The sequence below is a fragment of the Amborella trichopoda genome, chromosome 1 (assembly GCF_054954075.1).
Source record: "Amborella trichopoda isolate Santa Cruz 75 chromosome 1, AtrichopodaSantaCruz75HAP2 v2.0, whole genome shotgun sequence".
Lineage (NCBI taxonomy): Eukaryota > Viridiplantae > Streptophyta > Magnoliopsida > Amborellales > Amborellaceae > Amborella > Amborella trichopoda.
Window position 1 is genome coordinate 60,880,132 of NC_142336.1, and position 19,872 is coordinate 60,900,003.

At 34.3% G+C, this 19,872-nt stretch overlaps 2 long non-coding RNA genes and 1 pseudogene across 3 annotated transcripts; 2 read left to right on the forward strand and 1 right to left on the reverse strand.

The window, feature by feature from the left end:
* The first annotated feature begins 1,571 nt into the window (after positions 1 to 1,571).
* Positions 1,572 to 6,088, forward strand: LOC148783969 (uncharacterized). Its single transcript, XR_016047127.1, has 4 exons — positions 1,572 to 1,876; positions 2,249 to 2,293; positions 5,244 to 5,358; positions 5,999 to 6,088. It is a non-coding gene; the product is annotated as an uncharacterized LOC148783969 (long non-coding RNA).
* A 3,514-nt stretch (positions 6,089 to 9,602) lies between these two features.
* Positions 9,603 to 13,933, forward strand: LOC148783970 (uncharacterized). Its single transcript, XR_016047132.1, has 5 exons — positions 9,603 to 9,765; positions 10,347 to 10,461; positions 11,014 to 11,128; positions 11,740 to 11,816; positions 12,457 to 13,933. It is a non-coding gene; the product is annotated as an uncharacterized LOC148783970 (long non-coding RNA).
* A 3,630-nt stretch (positions 13,934 to 17,563) lies between these two features.
* Positions 17,564 to 19,866, reverse strand: LOC148783971 (pentatricopeptide repeat-containing protein At5g52850, chloroplastic pseudogene; annotated as a pseudogene). The gene has a single exon (XR_016040600.1). The product of XR_016040600.1 is annotated as a pentatricopeptide repeat-containing protein At5g52850, chloroplastic pseudogene (transcript).
* Between the last annotated feature and the right edge of the window lie 6 nt (positions 19,867 to 19,872).

Sequence of the window (19,872 nt, forward strand, 5' to 3'; positions counted from 1 at the left end):
TATGTAAAGCAGTTTATAAGTTTGGTTGCTGGCCTTTCCTTTTATATTGATTATGGTTTTCATTTAAATTCCCTCCCATGAAGTCATAGTTACTTTTTAAAAATATCAACTAGTATGTGATTTTTTGTTTTCTCCCTTTTGCTTGGATCATGCCTCTAACAGATTGATAGTTCATACTCAAAAAATTCACAGTTGAATTTGTCACTCTTGTCCATGTTGGATACCATTATCTAACAGTTGTAGGTCAGTGTCCCAGGTTGGATACCATTATCTAACAGTTGTAGGTCAGTGTCCTAGGTTGGATACATTTTTTATTGGTTTTGTTTGCTGCTTAATGCGTTTACGATAGTGTCTGGGCTTCTGCCATTGATATGAGATTGTTCACAATTATCCCTTCTGTAATTATCATTGAGAGGAAGTTCGGGAGTTGTTTCTTATGTTCTTTAGTGTGTTTTGGTTGGGATTTGAATTGTTATTGCTAACTTATGCTCAAAGGTTTCCTTTAGGGAGTTTTGCAAGGTCACTAAAGCCTGGGGAAGGGACTCTGTCACCCACTTTGAGTTTTCCCATTTAACGAGAATTGTTTTAGATCCATATATGATGTTGACTGTGAATTGCTAAAAGTCCAGTTCCTCTCTATCAATGCAGAATTGGATTCATATACTCTGTGAGCTTTCTTTTGATGTTCTTGTTCTGGATCTGCAACTTCCTATATACTTGAATCTTTTTTTGGATGGATCATGGTTTCATCATCAGTAGTGCACGATGAATATGTGATCAGTAAATGTCTGGATCAATTAAATTCTCACAATTCTTCATGAGTAGTAAATCTGAACTGTTAAGTTTTATATATATTTAGTTGGAGTGTAACTCAATCTCCTTTTAAGATGGGTTGCCCATGTTCATAATGCACAACTATGGACCTCGCCAAAACAAAAAAGACACACAACAGTTAAAATATCTGTTTTCATGTAGTTCCATTAAAATGGTTGTATGTTTTGACAGTTCCTTATGTTACAACCTTTGATATTATCTATTGTTTGATATGTCATTATACCTAATCATAATGATGAGTTAAATAGTCATTGAAAAAGGAATAATGATGAACTCATGTGTGTTTGTTTGGTTGTTCATGTCCCCTCGATGATTTATGATGTGTCACCTTTTGTAACTTTATGTGCATGATGAAAAATTTAATCAGCCTATATTCTTCTGCAATAACACTTCAGGTTTTGTTGAGCCTGTAAGTCGAGCCTGACAATAGAAGAATGACAACAGAAGAATAAAATAGTTAGACATGTGAATATATTCTTCTGTTGTCATTCTATGTGAATATATTCACATAGAATATATTGTGAATACATTCACATATGATAAAATATTATGAATATATGTCATTCTATGTGAATATATGCCATTCTATGTCATTCTATGTGAATATATGTCATTATATGTCATTCAATGTGAATATATGTCATTCTATGTGAATATATTCTTCTGTTGTCATTCTATGTGAATATATTCTTTTGTTGTCATTCTATGTGAATATATTCTTTTGTTGTCATTCTTCCGTTGTCAGGCTCGACTTATTTTATTCTTCTGTTGAGCCTGTAAGTCGAGCCTGACAACAGAAGAATAAAATAGAATGATAACAGAAGAATAGAATCTTGAAAGAATGAGTTGGATAGAGAGCCCTGCGTTGATCTTCATGTACTACCTGAAATAATTAGACACTTAGACACAATTTGACACATGCTAAATGAAAACATATGGGGATTGGAAAGTCTTCATGTATCGAATGACAACAGAGGAATGATCGATGTAAGTCGAGCCGAGCCAATACAAGCCGAGCCAAGCCTATATAAGATGAGTCGAGGTATTGCGAAAAAATAAAATAGTGAAAATATAAAAAATAAAAAAAAAACTATTACAAATTTCACTGAAATTTGTAGAATTTCAGTGAAGATTTAACGAAATTCAGTGAAATTTTAATATAGCAAAATTGTGGAGTTTTATAACATAGGCAAATTTTAGACATCATTTTTTATTCCCAAATTAAACTATCTTTTTTCGTTTCAGCTACAAATTGTTGTCTAAAAATTACAAACAGACAATCTTCAAATTTTTAGAAGTTAATTAGGGTTTCTATATCCCAATTCTTTGCTTTACAATGTGAACTGATACGAGTCATCTCTCTCCCCTGCATTTCACTCTCTCAAATAGACTGTTCCTCTTTCTTATGTTCCAGAATGGTTAATTGGACATGGCCCCGAGGCGGTTTGACCCCTGACAGGTAAATTGGCTAATTGGTTGTTTTTTTTATTTGATTTTTTATTTAATAGGAATTTGTTTATTATTTTTTACTAATTTTTTTTTTTTTATTTGATTTTTTAAAAATTTTCTGTTTTTCCTTTGGTTTTTTTGGTCGTCTCGGTTTTGGCTAGAGTTGGCTAGCTCGGTTTTGGGAGCTGAGCTGAGCCGACTGAGCTGAGCCGAGTTGTTTATAGCCAAAATAAGCCGAGTCAACCAAAATAAGCCGAGCTGAGCTCACAATCGGCTAGCTCCAAAGCCCAAAAATGAAAAAACCACATAAAAATTGAGAGAAAAACAAAAACGTGACTAAGATGCAGATGGTTTACATTATGGAAGAGACATGTATATGTGATAAAAATATATATATTAAAATAGAAATAGATATTTTTTAGAAATAGATATTTTTGATTTAAAATAATCTAATTCATACATATTTATATATATGTAGCCATAGTCTTATATATACTGTAACGGGTTCTCACTCCCAAATTTTACTCTAGATAAATCCCAAAACTACTCCTTACTCAAGTTCTCGGTGAGGGCCAATCCATATTTCATTGATTCACGTCCCCATTAACAATCTACTGATCTACTCTCTTTTCTCTCTTTGCGTATCTTGATCAGAGACCGATCCATCTCTCTTAATGCATTTCTTGATCACAAAGCCCCAGCTGGCATGAATCTTTTCAAATATCTTCCTCTAGTTTAGACCATAAGGCTTCATTAGTCATTGATCAGAAATCCATCTTTTTCTTCTACTTTTACAATCAAGAAAATGGCAAAGGGTACTTCAAGCGAAGATGATGAGCTCAACAACGAGAGCCACCCAAAAAGGAGAAACTATTTTGGTGGCCTTTACAGGAGAAGAGCTCATCAAGAGCAAGATGGTCTCAATTCTCACTCTAACACAAGCAGGGAAGCAATCTTCTCAACTTTCTTCGAAACTTGAAAACTTAAACATAATCCTTAGTTGTCATTAGTCTCTGCTTGATCTTAGTCTGATAATTGTGTTTGCTTCTCTCTCTACGCTCCCCATTTTTTTAATATGTATGAAGTGTGGTGTTGATTTTTTTCTTGTGATGATGTTGAAGGGTAATTCGTCCAATATATTTGAAATATAAATTAAAAACTATCGAGAATTTAATTCTTGTATTTTAGCATGTTCTTGTATCCTTCTAAATCAAATCGGAATGGCCTTTGCCTCTTTTATAGGGAATGGCTTTGTCCCCTCAAAACCCTTAGTCCACAACAGGATCACAAGCTCATGTTTGGTCTCGTTTTCTTCGTCAAGTTCTTCACTACCAAGATGGATCCGTCACATAAGCCCGAAAACCTAACCTCTCTCTTCTCCTACTTTCTCTCTCCACATTTCTTACATCAAATTTAAATTCTAACATGCTTCTCATTTAAGCTTTTGCATGGATGGCTATGCATGGAAGATGGTTTGATGGCCCAATCTGCCATATTTATTTCCTCTTATTGTAATATGGCTTCTTTTTTTAGCTGTTATGGATGCCTCTATTTAGGTATAGACGCAGACATGGCATGAGTTTTTTTTGAAGTGGCATAAATTTTCAAAGTAAGGGATAGGGGTATCTCTCAAATTTTAGTTTTGATGTGCCACGGTTCAGTTGGCTTCTATAGCAATGAACTTTGTAAAAGTTTTATTTTCGCAATTTCTGAAGGGTATCATATCCTTAATAGATGGTCAAATGTATTTCATGTCAAAAGGTATGGACCATGAGAGGTTATTGGATTGGAACTGGACCATATAAATTCTTCAAAGCTGAGTCTTTGCTCTGTTGTATGATTATAGATGGGGCCCTCCCTTGCGGTGGAAGGGGATTCAATGAAGAACACGTATACTACACTCCCTCAGGAGCATAGTTTACTTCCTCTCCCTCTGTCAGATGACCTACTAGGAGGATTTTTTCAATCTTAAATTTTGATAACCACCTTAGAATCACTAGATGATTATTTAAAAAAAAAATTTGAAATTTGAATTTTCTAACACTTAAATCTCATCCTCTAAAAATTAGACGGTTTCTATTCAAGCTTGAGACATTTATTTTTTCAAGTGCTTTGATGGTGCAATTAGGAAATTTCTTCTATTGATGCTAATCTATGTGTTAAAAAGGTTATATCCCCTAAAACTAGTCTTAGGTGGGGTTTTTTCTGAGGGAGTAACTGGACAGTATACTCCTGAGGGAGTAGAATATCTTTTGGCTTCAATGAATGTTATTAGATTGGCCTCAATCAAGTACCCTGTCCCTAGCATCTCGAACCATTTTTTTTGACCGAATCTTCAAGATTTGCAGCTATGGAAGTCTTCCTTTAAGGTCTTTCAAGGATCGGATTATGGAAAAACATACATGCAATATTGTATTTGAACACATCACCATATTTTGTTAAATTTTTTACAGTCATGCAATATTGTATTTCATTCTATGTCTATCCAGTTTATCAACTAGGTTCCACCAAGGTGTCTCTACCTTTCTAAGTTTTCTTTTTTAGGGTGAAAAAATTCCATTATTTTTCTGTAGATGCGATGAACCTAGTTGTATGTAGCTGTCTTGGTCTCAAAAAGCCCATAAAATTTATCTTTAATTGTTTATATAGGAGATAACATGGATGGTGAGAGATTGAGATACACTTAACCTTGCTATGTGCACATTAATATATGATTGGAGAGAGAGAGGTATCCAAATTTACACATCTTCTTTTTGTAATTTTGTTCGTGTTTAATTGTAATGTTATGTGTATTGGTTTTAACGCCAAGTGTTGTGACTGTTTGGGTAGCTATTTATTTCTCAATCATAGTAGATAGTGTGTCTCTTGCAATTTTTTATCATTATTGGTATTTATTTATATTTGCAAGATAGCTTTTGAGAATTGGGGTTTGACAATCTCTATCTTCTTATTTCTTGCAGTGCTGATGAAGGAAATTTTGGGTTCCCCCAATTACCAGGTCAAGGATGCTCTATTCATAGCTTTTGAACAATCACATACAAACTGAGCTTTATGGAGAGTCCCTCTAGGATTAAGGTGGAGATTCTTTCTATTATATGCATTTTTCATTTTTTATTTGCATTAACATGGTTGCATATTGTTGAGTGAAATTCATTCTCTTTCTCCTCTTCGTTTTCTCTTTCTCTTCCGATATAAACTTCCTCAAAAAAAGAAAAAAGATAAAGAGCTAAATGTACCTAGGCAATTTACATTTACACCAGACAATATCTAAACAATTCTTAGACATGCTTAGCTGAAGTGTACCTAGGCAAATTCCATTTACACCAGACAATATCTAAACAATTCTTAGACATGCTTAGCTGAAGTACCCTCAGTCAACTATGGAGTAGCCATGTTAATGCTTTTCTAAATCAAATTTGAATTCTAACATCCTTCTCATTTAAGCATGGATTGGCTATGCATGGAAAATTGTTTGTGGCCCAACCATATTTATTTCCTCTTATTCCAATATGGCTTCTTTTTTTTAGCTGTTATGTGTATTGGTTTAACGCCAAATGTTGTAACTGTTTGGGGGCATAGCTTTTATTTATTTCTCAATTATAATATATAGTGTGTGTCTCTTGCAATTTTTTATCATTATTGATTTTTATTTATATTTATAAGATAGCTTTACGGAATTGGGGTTTGACAATCTTTGTCTTCTTCTTTCTTGCAGTGCTGATGAAGGAAATCTTGGGTTCCCCCAATTACCAACAGGTCAAGATTGCTCTTTTCATAGCTTTTGAACAAATACATACAAACTGAGCTTTATGGAGAGTCCCTTTGGGATTAAGATGGAGATTCTTTCTATTATATGCATTCTTCATTTTTTATTTGCATTAACATGGTTGCATATTGTTGAGTGAAATTCATTCACTTTCTCCTCTTCGTTTTCTCTTTCTCTTCCGATATAAACTTTCTCAAAAAAAGAAAAAAGATAAAGAGCTGAATGTACCTAGGCAATTTACATTTACACCAGACAATATCTAAACAATTCTTAGACATGCTTAGCTGAAGTGTACCTAGGCAAATTCCATTTACACCATGCAATATCTAAACAATTCTTAGACATGCTTAGCTGAAGTACCCTCAGTCAACTATGGAGTAGCCATGTTAATGCTTTTCTAAATCAAATTTGAATTCTAACATCCTTCTCATTTAAGCATGGATTGACTATGCATGGAAAATTGTTTGTGGCCCAACCATATTTATTTCCTCTTATTCCATTATGGCTTCTTTTTTTTAGCTGTTATGTGTATTGGTGTAACACCAAATGTTGTAACTGTTTGGGGGCATAGCTTTTATTTATTTCTCAATTATAATATATAGTGTGTCTCTTGCAATTTTTTATCATTATTGATTTTTATTTATATTTATAAGATAGCTTTACGGAATTGGGGTTTGACAATCTTTGTCTTCTTCTTTCTTGCAGTGTTGATGAAGGAAATCTTGGGTTCCCCCAATTACCAATAGGTCAAGATTGCTCTTTTCATAGCTTTTGAACAAACACATACAAACTGAGCTTTATGGAGAGTCCCTTTAGGATTAAGGTGGAGATTCTTTCTATTATATGCATTCTTCATTTTTTATTTGCATTAACATGGTTGCATATTGTTGAGTGAAATTCATTCTCTTTCTCCTCTTCGTTTTCTCTTTCTCTTCCGATATAAACTTCCTCAAAAAAAGAAAAAAGATAAAGAGCTGAATGTACCTAGGCAATTTACATTTACACCAGACAATATCTAAACAATTCTTAGACATGCTTAGCTGAAGTGTACCTAGGCAAATTCCATTTACACCAGGCAATATCTAAACAATTCTTAGACATGCTTAGCTGAAGTACCCTCAGTCAACTATGGAGTAGCCATGTTAATGCTTTTCTAAATCAAATTTGAATTCTAACATCCTTCTCATTTAAGCATGGATTGGCTATGCATGGAAAATTGTTTGTGGCCCAACCATATTTATTTCCTCTTATTCCAATATGGCTTCTTTTTTTTAGCTGTTATGTGTATTGGTTTAACGCCAAATGTTGTAACTGTTTGGGGGCATAGCTTTTATTTATTTCTCAATTATAATATATAGTGTGTGTCTCTTGCAATTTTTTATCATTATTGATTTTTATTTATATTTATAAGATAGCTTTACGGAATTGGGGTTTGACAATCTTTGTCTTCTTCTATCTTGCAGTGCTGATGAAAGAAATCTTGGGTTCCCCCAATTACCAACAGGTCAAGACTGCTCTTTTCATAGCTTTTGAACAAACACATACAAACTGAGCTTTATGGAGAGTCCCTTTGGGATTAAGGTGGAGTTTCTTTCTATTATATGCATTCTTCATTTTTTATTTGCATTAACATGATTATATTTTGTTGAGTAAAATTCATTCTCTTTCTCCTCTTTGTTTTCTCTATCTCTGTCGATACAAACTTCCTCAGAAAAAGAAAAAGATAAAGAGCTGAATGTACCTAGGCAATTTCCATTTACATCAGGCAATATCTAAACATCTTAGACATGTTTAGCTAAAGTGCTCTCAGTGAACTATAGAGTAGGCATGTTAATGCTTTTCTAAATCAAATTTGAATTCTAACATCCTTCTCATTTAAGCATGGATTGGCTATGCATGGAAAATGGTTTGTGGCCCAATCTGCCATATTTATTTTCCTCTTATTCCAATATGGTTTCTTTTTTTTAGCTGTTATGTGTGTATTGGTTTTAATGCCAATGTTGTGACTGTTTGGGGGCATAGCTTTTATTTATTTCTCAATTATAGTAGATAGTGTGTATCTCTTGTAATTTTTTATCATTATTGATTTTTATATATATTGGTAAGATAGCTTTTGAGAATTGGGGTTTGACAATCTCTGTCTTCTTCTTTCTTGCAGTGCTGATGAAGGAAATCTTGGGTTCCCCCAATTACCAGGTCAAGGATACTCTTTTCATAGCTTTCGAACAAACACATACAAACTGAGCTTTATGGAGAGTCCCTCTGGGATTAAGGTGAAGTTTCTTTCTATTATATGCGTTCTTCATTTTTTTATTTGCATTAACATGGTTGCATTTTGTTGAGTGAAATTCATTCTCTTTCTCCTCTTGGTTTTCTCTGTCTCTTTCGAGATAAACTTCCTCAAAAAAAGAAAAAAACCAAAGAGCTGAATGTATACCTAGGCAATTTCCATTTACATCAGGCAATATCTAAACAATTCTTAGACATGCTTAGTTGAAGTGCTCTCAGTCAACTATGGAGTAGCCATGTTAAATCTTTTCTAAATCAAATTTGAATTCTCACATCTTTCTCATTCGTTTGTGGCCCAATTTGCCATATTTATTTCTTCTTATTCCAATATGGCTTCTTTTTTTTAGCTGTTATGTGTATTGGTTTTAACGCCAAATGTTGTTGCTGTTTGGGGGCATAGCTTTTATTTATTTCTCAATTATAGTAAATAGTGTGTCGCTTGTAATTTTTGATCATTATTGTTTTTTATTTATATTTGTAAGATAGATTTTGAGAATTGGGGTTTGACAATCTCTTTGTCTTCTTATTTCTTGCGGTGCTGAATGAGGAAATCTTGGGTTCCCCCCATTATCAAGTCAAGGATGCTCTTCATAGCTTTCGAACAAACACATACAAACTGAGCTTTATGGAGAGTCCCTCTGGAATTAAGGTGGAGTTTCTTTCTATTATATGCATTCTTCATTTTTTATTTGCATTAACATGGTTGCATTTTGTTGAGTGAAATTCATTCTCTTTCTCCTCTTTGTTTTATCTTTCTCTTCCGATATGAACTTCCTCAAAAAAAGAAAAAAGATAAAGTGCTGAATGTACCTTAGCAATTTCCATTTACACCAGGCAATCTAAACAATTCTTAGTCATGCTTAGCTGAAATGCTCTCAATCAAAAATGGAGTAGCCATGTGGATGCTTTTCTAAGTCAAATTTGAATTCTAGCATCCTTCTCATTTAAGCATGGATTGGCTAATGCATAGAAAATGTTTTGTGGCCCGATCTGCCATATTTATTTCCTCTTATTCTAATATGGCTTCTTTTTTTTAGCTGTTATCTGTATTGATTTTAATGCCATATGTTGTAAGTGTTTGGGGGCATAGCTTTTATTTCTTTCTCAATGATAGTAGATGGTGTGTGTCTCTTGTAATTTTTAACACCAAATGTTGTGACTGTTTGGGGGCATAGCTTTTATTTATTTCTCAATTATAGTAGATAGTGTGTCTCTTGCAATTTTTTATCATTATTGATTTTTATTTATATTTATAAGATAGCTTTACGGAATTGGGGTTTGACAATCTTTGTCTTCTTCTTTCTTGCAGTGCTGATGAAGGAAATCTTGGGTTCCCCCAATTACCAACAGGTCAAGACTGCTATTTTCATAGCTTTTGAACAAACACATACAAACTGAGCTTTATGTAGAGTCCCTTTGGAATTAAGGTGGAGTTTCTTTCTATTATATGCATTCTTCATTTTTTATTTTCATTAAAATGATTATATTTTGTTGAGTAAAATTCATTCTCTTTCTCCTCATATTTTTCTCTGTCTCTTCCGATACAAACTTCCTCAAAAAAAGAAAAAGGATAAAGAGCTGAATGTACCTAGGCAATATCCATTTACACCAGGCAATATCTAAACAATTCTTAGACATGTTTAGCTGAAGTGCTCTCAGTCAACTATGGAGTAGGCATGTTAATGCTTTTCTAAATCAAATTTGAATTCTAACATCCTTCTCATTTAAGCATGGATTGGCTATGCATGGAAAATGGTTTGTGGCCTAATCTGTCATATTTATTTTCCTCTTATTCCAATATGGCTTCTTTTTTTTAGCTGTTATGTGTGTATTGATTTTAATGCCAAATGTTGTGACTGTTTGGGGGCATAGCTTTTATTTATTTCTCAATTATAGTAGATAGTTTGTGTCTCTTGTAATTTTTTATCATTATTGATTTTTATTTTTATTTGTAAGATAGCTTTTGAGAATTGGGGTTTCTCAATCTCTGTCTTCTTCTTTCTTGCAGTGCTGATGAAGGAAATCTTGGGTTCCCCCAATTACCAGGTCAAGGATATTCTTTTCATAGCTTTCGAACAAACACATACAAACTGAGCTTTATGGAGAGTCCCTCTGGGATTAAGGTGAAGTTTCTTTCTATTATATGCGTTCTTCATTTTTTCATTTGCATTAACATGGTTGCATTTTGTTGAGTGAAATTCATTCTCTTTCTCCTCTTTGTTTTCTCTGTCTCTTTCGATATAAACTTCCTCAAAAAAAGAAAAAAACAAAAGAGCTGAATGTATACCTAGGCAATTTCCATTTACATCAGGCAATGTCTAAATAATTCTTAGACATGCTTAGTTGAAGTGCTCTCAGTCAACTATGGAGTAGCCATGTTATATCTTTTCTAAATCAAATTTGAATTCTAACATCCTTCTCATTTGTTTGTGGCCCAATTTGCCATATTTATTTCTTCTTATTCCAATATGGCTTCTTTTTTTTAGCTGTTATGTGCATTGGTTTTAACGCTAGATGTTGTTGCTGTTTGGGGGCATAGCTTTTATTTATTTCTCAATTATAGTAAATAGTGTGTCTCTTGCAATTTTTGATCATTATTGATTTTTATTTATATTTGTAAGATAGATTTTGAGAATTGGGGTTTGACAATCTCTTTGTCTTCTTATTTCTTGCAGTGCTGAATAAGAAAATCTTGGGTTCCCCCCATTACCAAGTCAAGGATGCTCTTTTCATAGCTTACGAACAAACACATACAAACTGAGCTTTATGGAGAGTCCATCTGGGATTAAGGTGGGGTTTCTTTCTATTATATGCATTCTTCAGTTATTATTTGCATTAACATGGTTGCATTATGTTGAGTGAAATTCATTCTCTTTCTCCTCTTTGTTTTATCTTTCTCTTCCGATATAAACTTCCTCAAAAAAAGAAAAACGATATGGAGCTGAATGTATCTAGGCAATTTCCATTTACACCAGGCAATCTAAACATTTCTTAGTCATGCTTAGCTGAAATGCTCTCAGTCAATTATGGAGTAGCCATGTGAATGCTTTTTTAAATCAAATTTGAATTCTAACGTCCTTCTCATTTAAGCATGGATTGGCTAATGCATAGAAAATGGTTTGTAGCTCAATCTGCCATATTTATTTCCTCCTATTCCAATATGGCTTCTTTTTTTTAGCCGTTATCTGCATTGGTTTTAACGCCATATGCTGTGACTGTTTGGGGGTATAGCTTTTATTTATTTCTCTATTATAGTAGATAGTGTCTCTTGTAATTTTTTATTATTATTGATTTTTATTTATATTTGTAAGATAGCTTTTGAGATTTGGGGTTGGACAATCTCTGTCTTCTTCTTTCTTGCAATGCTGATGAAGGAAATCTTGGGTTCCCCCCATTACCAGGTCAAGGATGCTCTTTTCATAGCTTTCGAACAAATACGTACAAACTGAGCTTTATGGAGAGTTCCTCTGAGATTAAGGTGGAGTTTCTTTCTATTATATGCATTCTTCATTTTTTATTTGCATTAACATTGTTGCATTTTTTTGAGTGAAATTCATTCTTTTTCTCGTCTTTGTTTTCTCCTTCTTTTACGATAAAAACTTCTTCAAAAAAAGAAAAAAGATATAGAGCTGAATGTACCTAGGCAATTCCATTTACACCAGGCAATATCTAAACAATTCTTAGACATGCTTAGCTGAAGTGCTCTCAGTCAACTATGGGGTAGCGATGTAGCTGCTTTTCGAAATCAAATTTGAATTCTAACATCCTTCTCATTTAATCATGGATTGGCTATGCATGGAAAGTGGTTTGTGGTCCAATCTACCATATTTATTTCCTCTTATTCCAATATGGCTTATGTTTTTTAGCTGTTATACTTTGAAAGTGGTTTGTGGCCCAATCTGCCATATTTATTTCCTCTTATTCCAATATGGCTTATGTTATTCCAATGTGTGTTGGTTTTAATGCCAAATGTTGTGATTGTTTGGGGGCATAACTTTTATTTAGTTATCAATTATAGTAGAAAGTGTGTCTCTCGCAATTTTTTATCATTATTGATTTTTATTTATATTTATAAGATAGCTTTTGTGAATTGGGATTTGACAACTTCTTTCTTGCAGTGCTGAATGAGGAAATCTTGGGTTCCCCCCATTACCAAGTCAAGGATGCTCTTTTCATAGCTTTCGATCAAATACATACAAACTGAGCTTTATGGAGAGTCCCTCTTGGATTAAGGTGGAGTTTCTTTCTATTATATGCATTCTTCATTTTTTATTTGCATTAACATGGCTGCATTTTATTGAGTGAAATTCATTCTCTTTCTCTTTGTTTTCTCTTTCTCTTTCGATATAAACTTCCTCAAAAAAAAAAGAAAAGATAAAGAGCTGAATATACCTAGGCAATTTCCATTTACACCAGGCAATATCTAAACAATTCTTATGCATGCTTAGCTGAAGTGCTCGCAGTCAACTATGGAGTAGCCATGTTAATACTTTTCGAATTCAAATTTGAATTCTAACATCCTTTTCATTTAAGCATGGATTGCTTATGCATGGAAAGTGGTTTGTGGCCCAATCTGCCGTATTTATTTTCTCTTATTCCAATATAGCTTCTGTTTTTTAGCTGTTATGCATGGAAAGTGGTTTGTGGCCCAATCTGCCATATTTATTTCCTCTTATTCCAATATGGCTTATGTTATTCCAATGTGTGTTGGTTTTAACACCAAATGTTGTGATTGTTTGGGGGCATAGCTTTTATTTAGTTCTCAATTATAGTAGAAAGTGTGTATCTCTTACAATTTTTTATCATTATTGATTTTTATTTATATTTATAAGATAGCTTTTGTGTATTGGGATTTGACAACTTCTTTCTTGCGGTGCTGAATGAGGAAATCTTGGGTTCCCCCCATTACCAGGTCAAGGATGTTCTTTTCATAGCTTTAGATCAAATACATACAAACTGAGCTTTATGGAGAGTCCCTCTGGGATTAAGGTGGAGTTTCTTTCTATTATATGCATTCTTCATTTTTTATTTGCATTAACATGGTCGCATTTTGTTGAGTGAAATTCATTCATCCTTTGTTTTCTCTTTCTCTTCCAATATAAACTTCCTCAAAAAAAGAAGAAAAGATAAAGAGCTGAATGTACCTAAGCGATTTCCATTTACACCAGGTAATATCTAAACATTTCTTATGCATGCTTAGCTGAATTGCTCGCAGTCAACTATGGAGTAGCCATGTTAATACTTTTCTAAATCAAATTTGAATTCTAACATCATTCTCATTTTAGCATGGATTGGCTATGCATAGAAAATGGTTTGTAGCCCAATCTGCCATATTTATTTCCTCTTATTTCAAAATGGTTAATTTTTTTAGTTGTTATGGCCTCTATTTGGATATAAGATGGTGCCACAGACATCGGATGAGTTTTTTGTGAAGGTAGCATAAATTTTAAAAGTAAGGGATATAAGATTTGCCACTTTTTTTTGTGATTGATGTGCATGGATGTCTCTTAAATTTTTCTTTGTTGATGTTCAGTTTGCTTTTATAGCAATGAACATTGTAAAAGTTTTAACATTATAAAAGTTTTGTTTTCGCAATTTCTGTAGGGCAAATGTATTATTTCATGTAAAAAAAGTATGGACCATGAGAGGTTATTGGATTGGAACTGGACCATACAAATTCTAACAAAGCTGAGTCTTTGCACTGTTGGAGGGGTTGAAATTGTATGATTATAGATGGGGCCCCTCCATTGCAGTAGAAGGGGATTCAATGGAGAGCACGTATACTATGCTCCCTCAGGAGCGTAGTTTACTTCTTCTACCTTGGTCAGATGACCTACTAAGGAGGATTTTTTCAATCTAAAATTTTGGATGATTATTTAAAAAAAAAAAAAAATTTGAAATTTGAGTTTTTTAACACTAAAATCTCATCCTCTAAAAATTGGACGGTCACAAGCTGCCAATGAACCGGTAATATGTATGTTCTTGGGCATTAAATCAATATAGTCACAAGCTGCCAATGAACCGGTAATTTGTACGTTCTTGAGCATTAAATTAGTTGAAATGTTCATCGAAGTTACAAATTGTATCAAGTAGTCTTGTCTCACAACAGTTAGTGGATGAATTAAGTTATGCTCTATTATTTTTTTTTCCTTAAACCGTATATTTATCCTCGTGATTGGGTTTATTAAAATACTTTCTCAGAAAACATTTTTATGGAAAACATTTTTGACAACGATTTCTAGAAAATGTTTTCTCTAGAAAACATTTTATAGAGAAAACATTTTCATATGAAAATATTTTCATCTAGAAAATAATTTCTCACATGAAACATTTTCTAGAAAATATTTTTTGGAAAAAGTTTTTTTAGTAAATATTTTTTGGAAAACGTTTTCTGAAAAAACATTTTCCTAGAAAAGGTTCTTCTAGAAAGCAATTTCCTAGAAAACACAAAATATTTTCTTGTAAGACGTTTTCTTAGAAAACATTTTCTAGTAAAACATTTTCTTAGAAAATATTTTCTAGAAAACACTTTCAAGGAAACGTTTTTCAAGACAATTTCTTGGAAAGGTTTTCCTAGAAAACACTTTCCTGGAAAAAGTTCTCCTAGAAAACACTTTCTTGGAAAAGGTTTTCTTAGAAAGCACTTTCTTAGGAAAATATTATCCTGGAAAACATTTTCTTAGAAAACATTTTCTAGAAAACACTTTCCAAGGAAAACATTTTTCGAGACAATTTCCTGGAAAAGGATTTCTCAAAAAACACTTTCCTGGAAAAGGTTTTCCCAGAAAAAGCTTTCCTGGAAAAGGTTTTCCTAGAAAACAATTTCTTGGAAAAGGATTTCCTAGAAAGCACTTTCTTAGGAAAATATTTTCCTGGAAAACATTTTCCTAGAAAATTTCCTGGAAAAGGTTTTCCCAGAAAACACTTTTCTGGAAAAGGGACAATTTCCTGGAAAAGGTTTTCCAAGAAAACAATTTCCTGGAAAAGGTTTTCCCAGAAAACACTTTTTTGGAAAAGGTTTTCCCAGAAAACACTTTTTTGGAAAAGGATTTCCTAGACAGCACTTTCTTTGGAAAATATTTTCCTGGTGGAAAATATTTTCTTAGAAAATATTTTCTTAGAAAATACTTTCCAGGAAAATATTTTCTTGGAAAATATTTTCTTGGAAAATATTTTCTTGGAAAATATTTTCTTAGAAAACACTTTCAAAGAAAACACTTTCCTAAACAATTTCCAAGAAAAGTTTTTCCCAGAAAACACTTTCCTGGAAAAGGTTTTCCCAGAAAAATCTTTCCTGGAAAAGGTTTTCCTAGAAAGCACTTTCTTAGAAAAGTATTTTCCTGGAAAACATTTTCAGAGAAAACATTTTCTAGAAAACAGTTTCAAGGAAAACAATTTCCAAGATAATTTCCTGGAAAAGGTTTTCCAGGAAAACACTTTCCTAGAAAATGGACAATTTCTTGGAAAAGCTTTTCCCAGAAAACACTTTCCTGGAAAAGGTTTTCCTAGAAAACACTTTCTTAGGAAAATTTTTTCCTGGAAAACATTTTCTTAGAAAACATTTTCTAGAAACCATTTTCAAGGAAAACATTTTTTTAGAAAACGTTTTCTAAAAAACACTTTCAAGGAATACATTTTCTTAGAAAACATTTTCTAGAAAACACTTTCAAGGAAAACATTTTCCTAAATAATTTCCTAGAAAAGGTTTCCCGAAAAACACTTTCCTGGAAAACGTTTTCCAAGATAACACATTCTTGGAAAAGGTTTTTCCAGAAAACAATTTCCTAGAAAACACTTTCTTAGGAAAATACCGTGGAAAATATTTTCCAAGAAAACAATATCCTGGAAAAGGACTTTGTAAGAAAGTGTATAGGGTTGTGTGATTCTAATCCATTATAATCTCCAATTGAGGAATATGAACTCAACTATGAATAGCAACAAACCCACCAAAGAAATGGTGATCAACCAAATGAACGATTGGGTTGTGGGGTTACAAGAGCACGTTTTTCATTGTGAAACTTCAAGCTGGATGGATTTGGAGTTTGAGGACACAGATGTTGTTGACAAGGCATGTAGCCAAGTTCCTCCTAGCTTTCAACCCAAGGAAGAGTTGGATTAAGAGGGTCATATCAGGGGGTGATCTACTACAGGTGATGGCAGGGACCTAACAGAGTAGGAAATTTCCACATTCAATCTATGTGAATACAATTACAAAAGAGAGAGGAAAAGAAATCCAAAACTGAATGTATATGCTGCTGTCACCTATTGAGAAGAACAAGAGGAATGTATACACTTTAGTCTATAGCCAATCCCATTCTTCTCAGCTTTGCATGGTAGAATTTTGTCATATGTAGACAATCCAAACTAATCAGCATAAACCATTGACTCTCTCTCTCTCTCTCTCTCTCCCCACCCCCCTATTTTCTTGCCTATCTTCAGCATATGTCAACTACGCTCTCAATATGAATAGCAGAGTAAAGTTTGTATTGCACTAACTAGTGGCGATGTCCAAGAATTGTTGCCTTGGAGGGTCAGGCAAACTTCATCAGTAGCACATTGGGAATCCCACAAGTTCTGGAGTGAGAGGCCTTCTTAGGGATGCAGTCGTCTCAGTGTCCAGCTATCGCATCCCCAATAGGGTTGTGTGATTCTACTAAGGTCAAAGCAAAAGCCTCCTTTACAAAATTTGTTATAGAAAACAGGACTTACAGTTAAACAACACAACCAGGGAGAGTTCCTAAGTGTACAATCCTTGGCGATCTCTGAGCCTGACTTCATGGCTCAACAAAGTGATATCAGTGAATAAAATAGTCATCACTCAACATCTGGCCATCTTATAATATGTGACCAGCCACCTGGCCACCTTGTAATAAGTGACTTTAAACGAGTGTTTCTTCTCTTAACGTAGGACAGATAGCCCCAGAGAAAAATCATCCTGGATCCACTGAATATGTGCATTCAGCAACTCCCTTCACCCCTTCCCCCAACGCCGCCCCCCCCCCCCCCCCCCCCCTTTGTCCCTGGGGGTTTATTCTTTAATTTTTTATTTTTTTCCCTTCTTTTGCTTTATTCTATGACATGATTCCTCAATACTCTTACAATTGCATTAGCATAAGCCCCTTTCACAAGAGTTCTATTTCTGAATATCTTGCAGTCCTAGATTCTCATAAAGTAGATCACATATTCGCATTGCATTTTCATTATGTTGATTGACTTTTCATTTCATTTTCTGGATTATGCCATTATCAGCATCATATTTATTATTATGCATGGCTTAGTAGTTGTCTGAAAATTTGAATTTTACTTTTGCATGCAACTCTAAGCTATGTTCAGCACGCCAGCCTGGTTTGCATGAGAACCATCTTCAAATTAAACTATTAACTCCCACTTCCACATTGTGTTGACACTATATATGTGTGTATGCATGCACGCATGTACGTAGATATTCTATCTAAGTCAGTGAAATCGGTCGACTGATTTTCTCCCCAAAGGGAAGTAGCACATTTTCTATATGGCGGGCGTATAGAATAATATCCACACATGTGAAATGGCTTGATATAGCCTTGGCTGCACCATAAAAAAAATCCTAACCTCCACACACATGAAGTTTTGCGTAAGATATGTAGTTGTGTTATGTACTTTCTTCTAAGTTCTGAATCTCTAGAAACTTAATCTCACATGCTTCACTAGAGCATACCTGGTATGCTCTGTAATCATTTTACATTACAAGGAATGCAAACATTGTAATGGTGAACTTATGGTTAGTCAACATGGATGGAGAAAGATACTTACAGCATGAGAGAAGTGGGTACGAAGAAACTCCCATCCTTACATTACCAATGGTATGGGCATGCACCACCATGCATAGAATACTTGAATACTGTCGCACATGTGTAAATGTTTATGACCCAACATGATGCACAGAACAGCTCTATTAACATTCATCAGCAGTGAAACTTGCCAAAGTTGACTGTGAGGTATGATAACGTAAGAGGAACAGTAAGTGCTGATATTATACTGAAGGGAGTGAGAGTGTTCCGCATTTTCAACCCCACTCTAGGGACCCCTTCCTAGTTTATCGAATCATCAGCTTCATTGAACTCCCCAAGAAAAAAAAAATGATCTGCTTCATTGCTTTTTTCTCTTTGCATATGCTTGAATGAGATTTCTTTAGAGCTACCATATGAAATAAGCAATTTTCATTAAGAGAGAATGATAAGAGATCCCTTGGTGAATCCATTTTAATGACTCAGAGAACCTTACAAGAGATTGTTTGGTGAATCTATTTTATTAACTATACAGATTAAATGCAATATGGGGAAAAAATATCAATAGCTTATCAATGTCCTCCTTGTTCTTACTACCAATAGCCTCCACAAGTACAAATACCCTCTCTAAAAGTATGGAAACGGCTGCTATCCCTCACCACAATCTCCCTGTCAAGTAGCTTTGTTACAAGGGCCATAAAACTGTGGCAATCGATACATGTCCTCAAGTTCTTAATTATGCGTACAGGTGCATCGACCGGCAAATTCAAAAGCCCAAAAGCCATGGTTAATTTTTCACTATGATAACTATAAGCTTTGTTATCAAAAAGTCTGCTGCAATATCCCAAGCCCTCCCTCCATCTCTAGACTTAATTCCTCTAGCTTCTCATGCATCCCTCTTGTTTGTGGGTTTGAATGATCTCCAGCCCCAAAACTATAGACCTTGCTCCTTATCTCTAACCAACTTTGGCCAGGGTTTTTCTTCAGTCCCCTATTCCTCATCAACTGCCGGATTTCATCACCAGAATTTGACATTCCCGCTTCATCATACATGTTTGACAACAGCACATAGACCGCAGGGTTGTTTTCATCAAGCTCAAGTGCAGACCCAGCTGCATACTCTCCAAGCCCTAAGTTCTTGTAAATTTTGCAAGCACTCAAAAGGGTCTTATACATAAGAGCATTGGGTTCAAAGGGCATAGTCCTTATTACCTCAAGTGCATCTTCAAGCCGCTCAGCTCGACCAAGAAGGTCAATAATGCACACATAGTGGTCTGGTGTACGGTTGATTTGGTAATTTTTTTGCATCAATTCAAAGTATTCGATCCCTAGATCTACCAACCCTGCATGGCTACATGCATAGAGGACTATTAAGAGTGTAATATGGTCAGGTTTTATGCCTGATAATCTCATATCCTCAAAGCTGCTTAGTGCATCAGAAAATAGCCCATGTGAAGCAAATCCAGCAATTAAAGCATTCCAAGAGACTAAATCAGGTTGCCCTGGCAACTCCATGAAGGCTCTTTTTGCATCTTCAATGCTTCCACATTTGGCATACATATCGAGAATGCCATTGCCGACCGGCATCCGGCAATCTGATCTACTTTTCAGGCAATGACAGTGAAGTTGCTTTCCCGTTTCTAACGAGGCCAAACCCGCCGAAGCTGATAATAAACCGGCCACACTATGACCATCCAATTCAATGTCATCATCTCTCATAAGGACAATAACATCCAAGGCATTTCTATGCAGATCCATTTGATTATT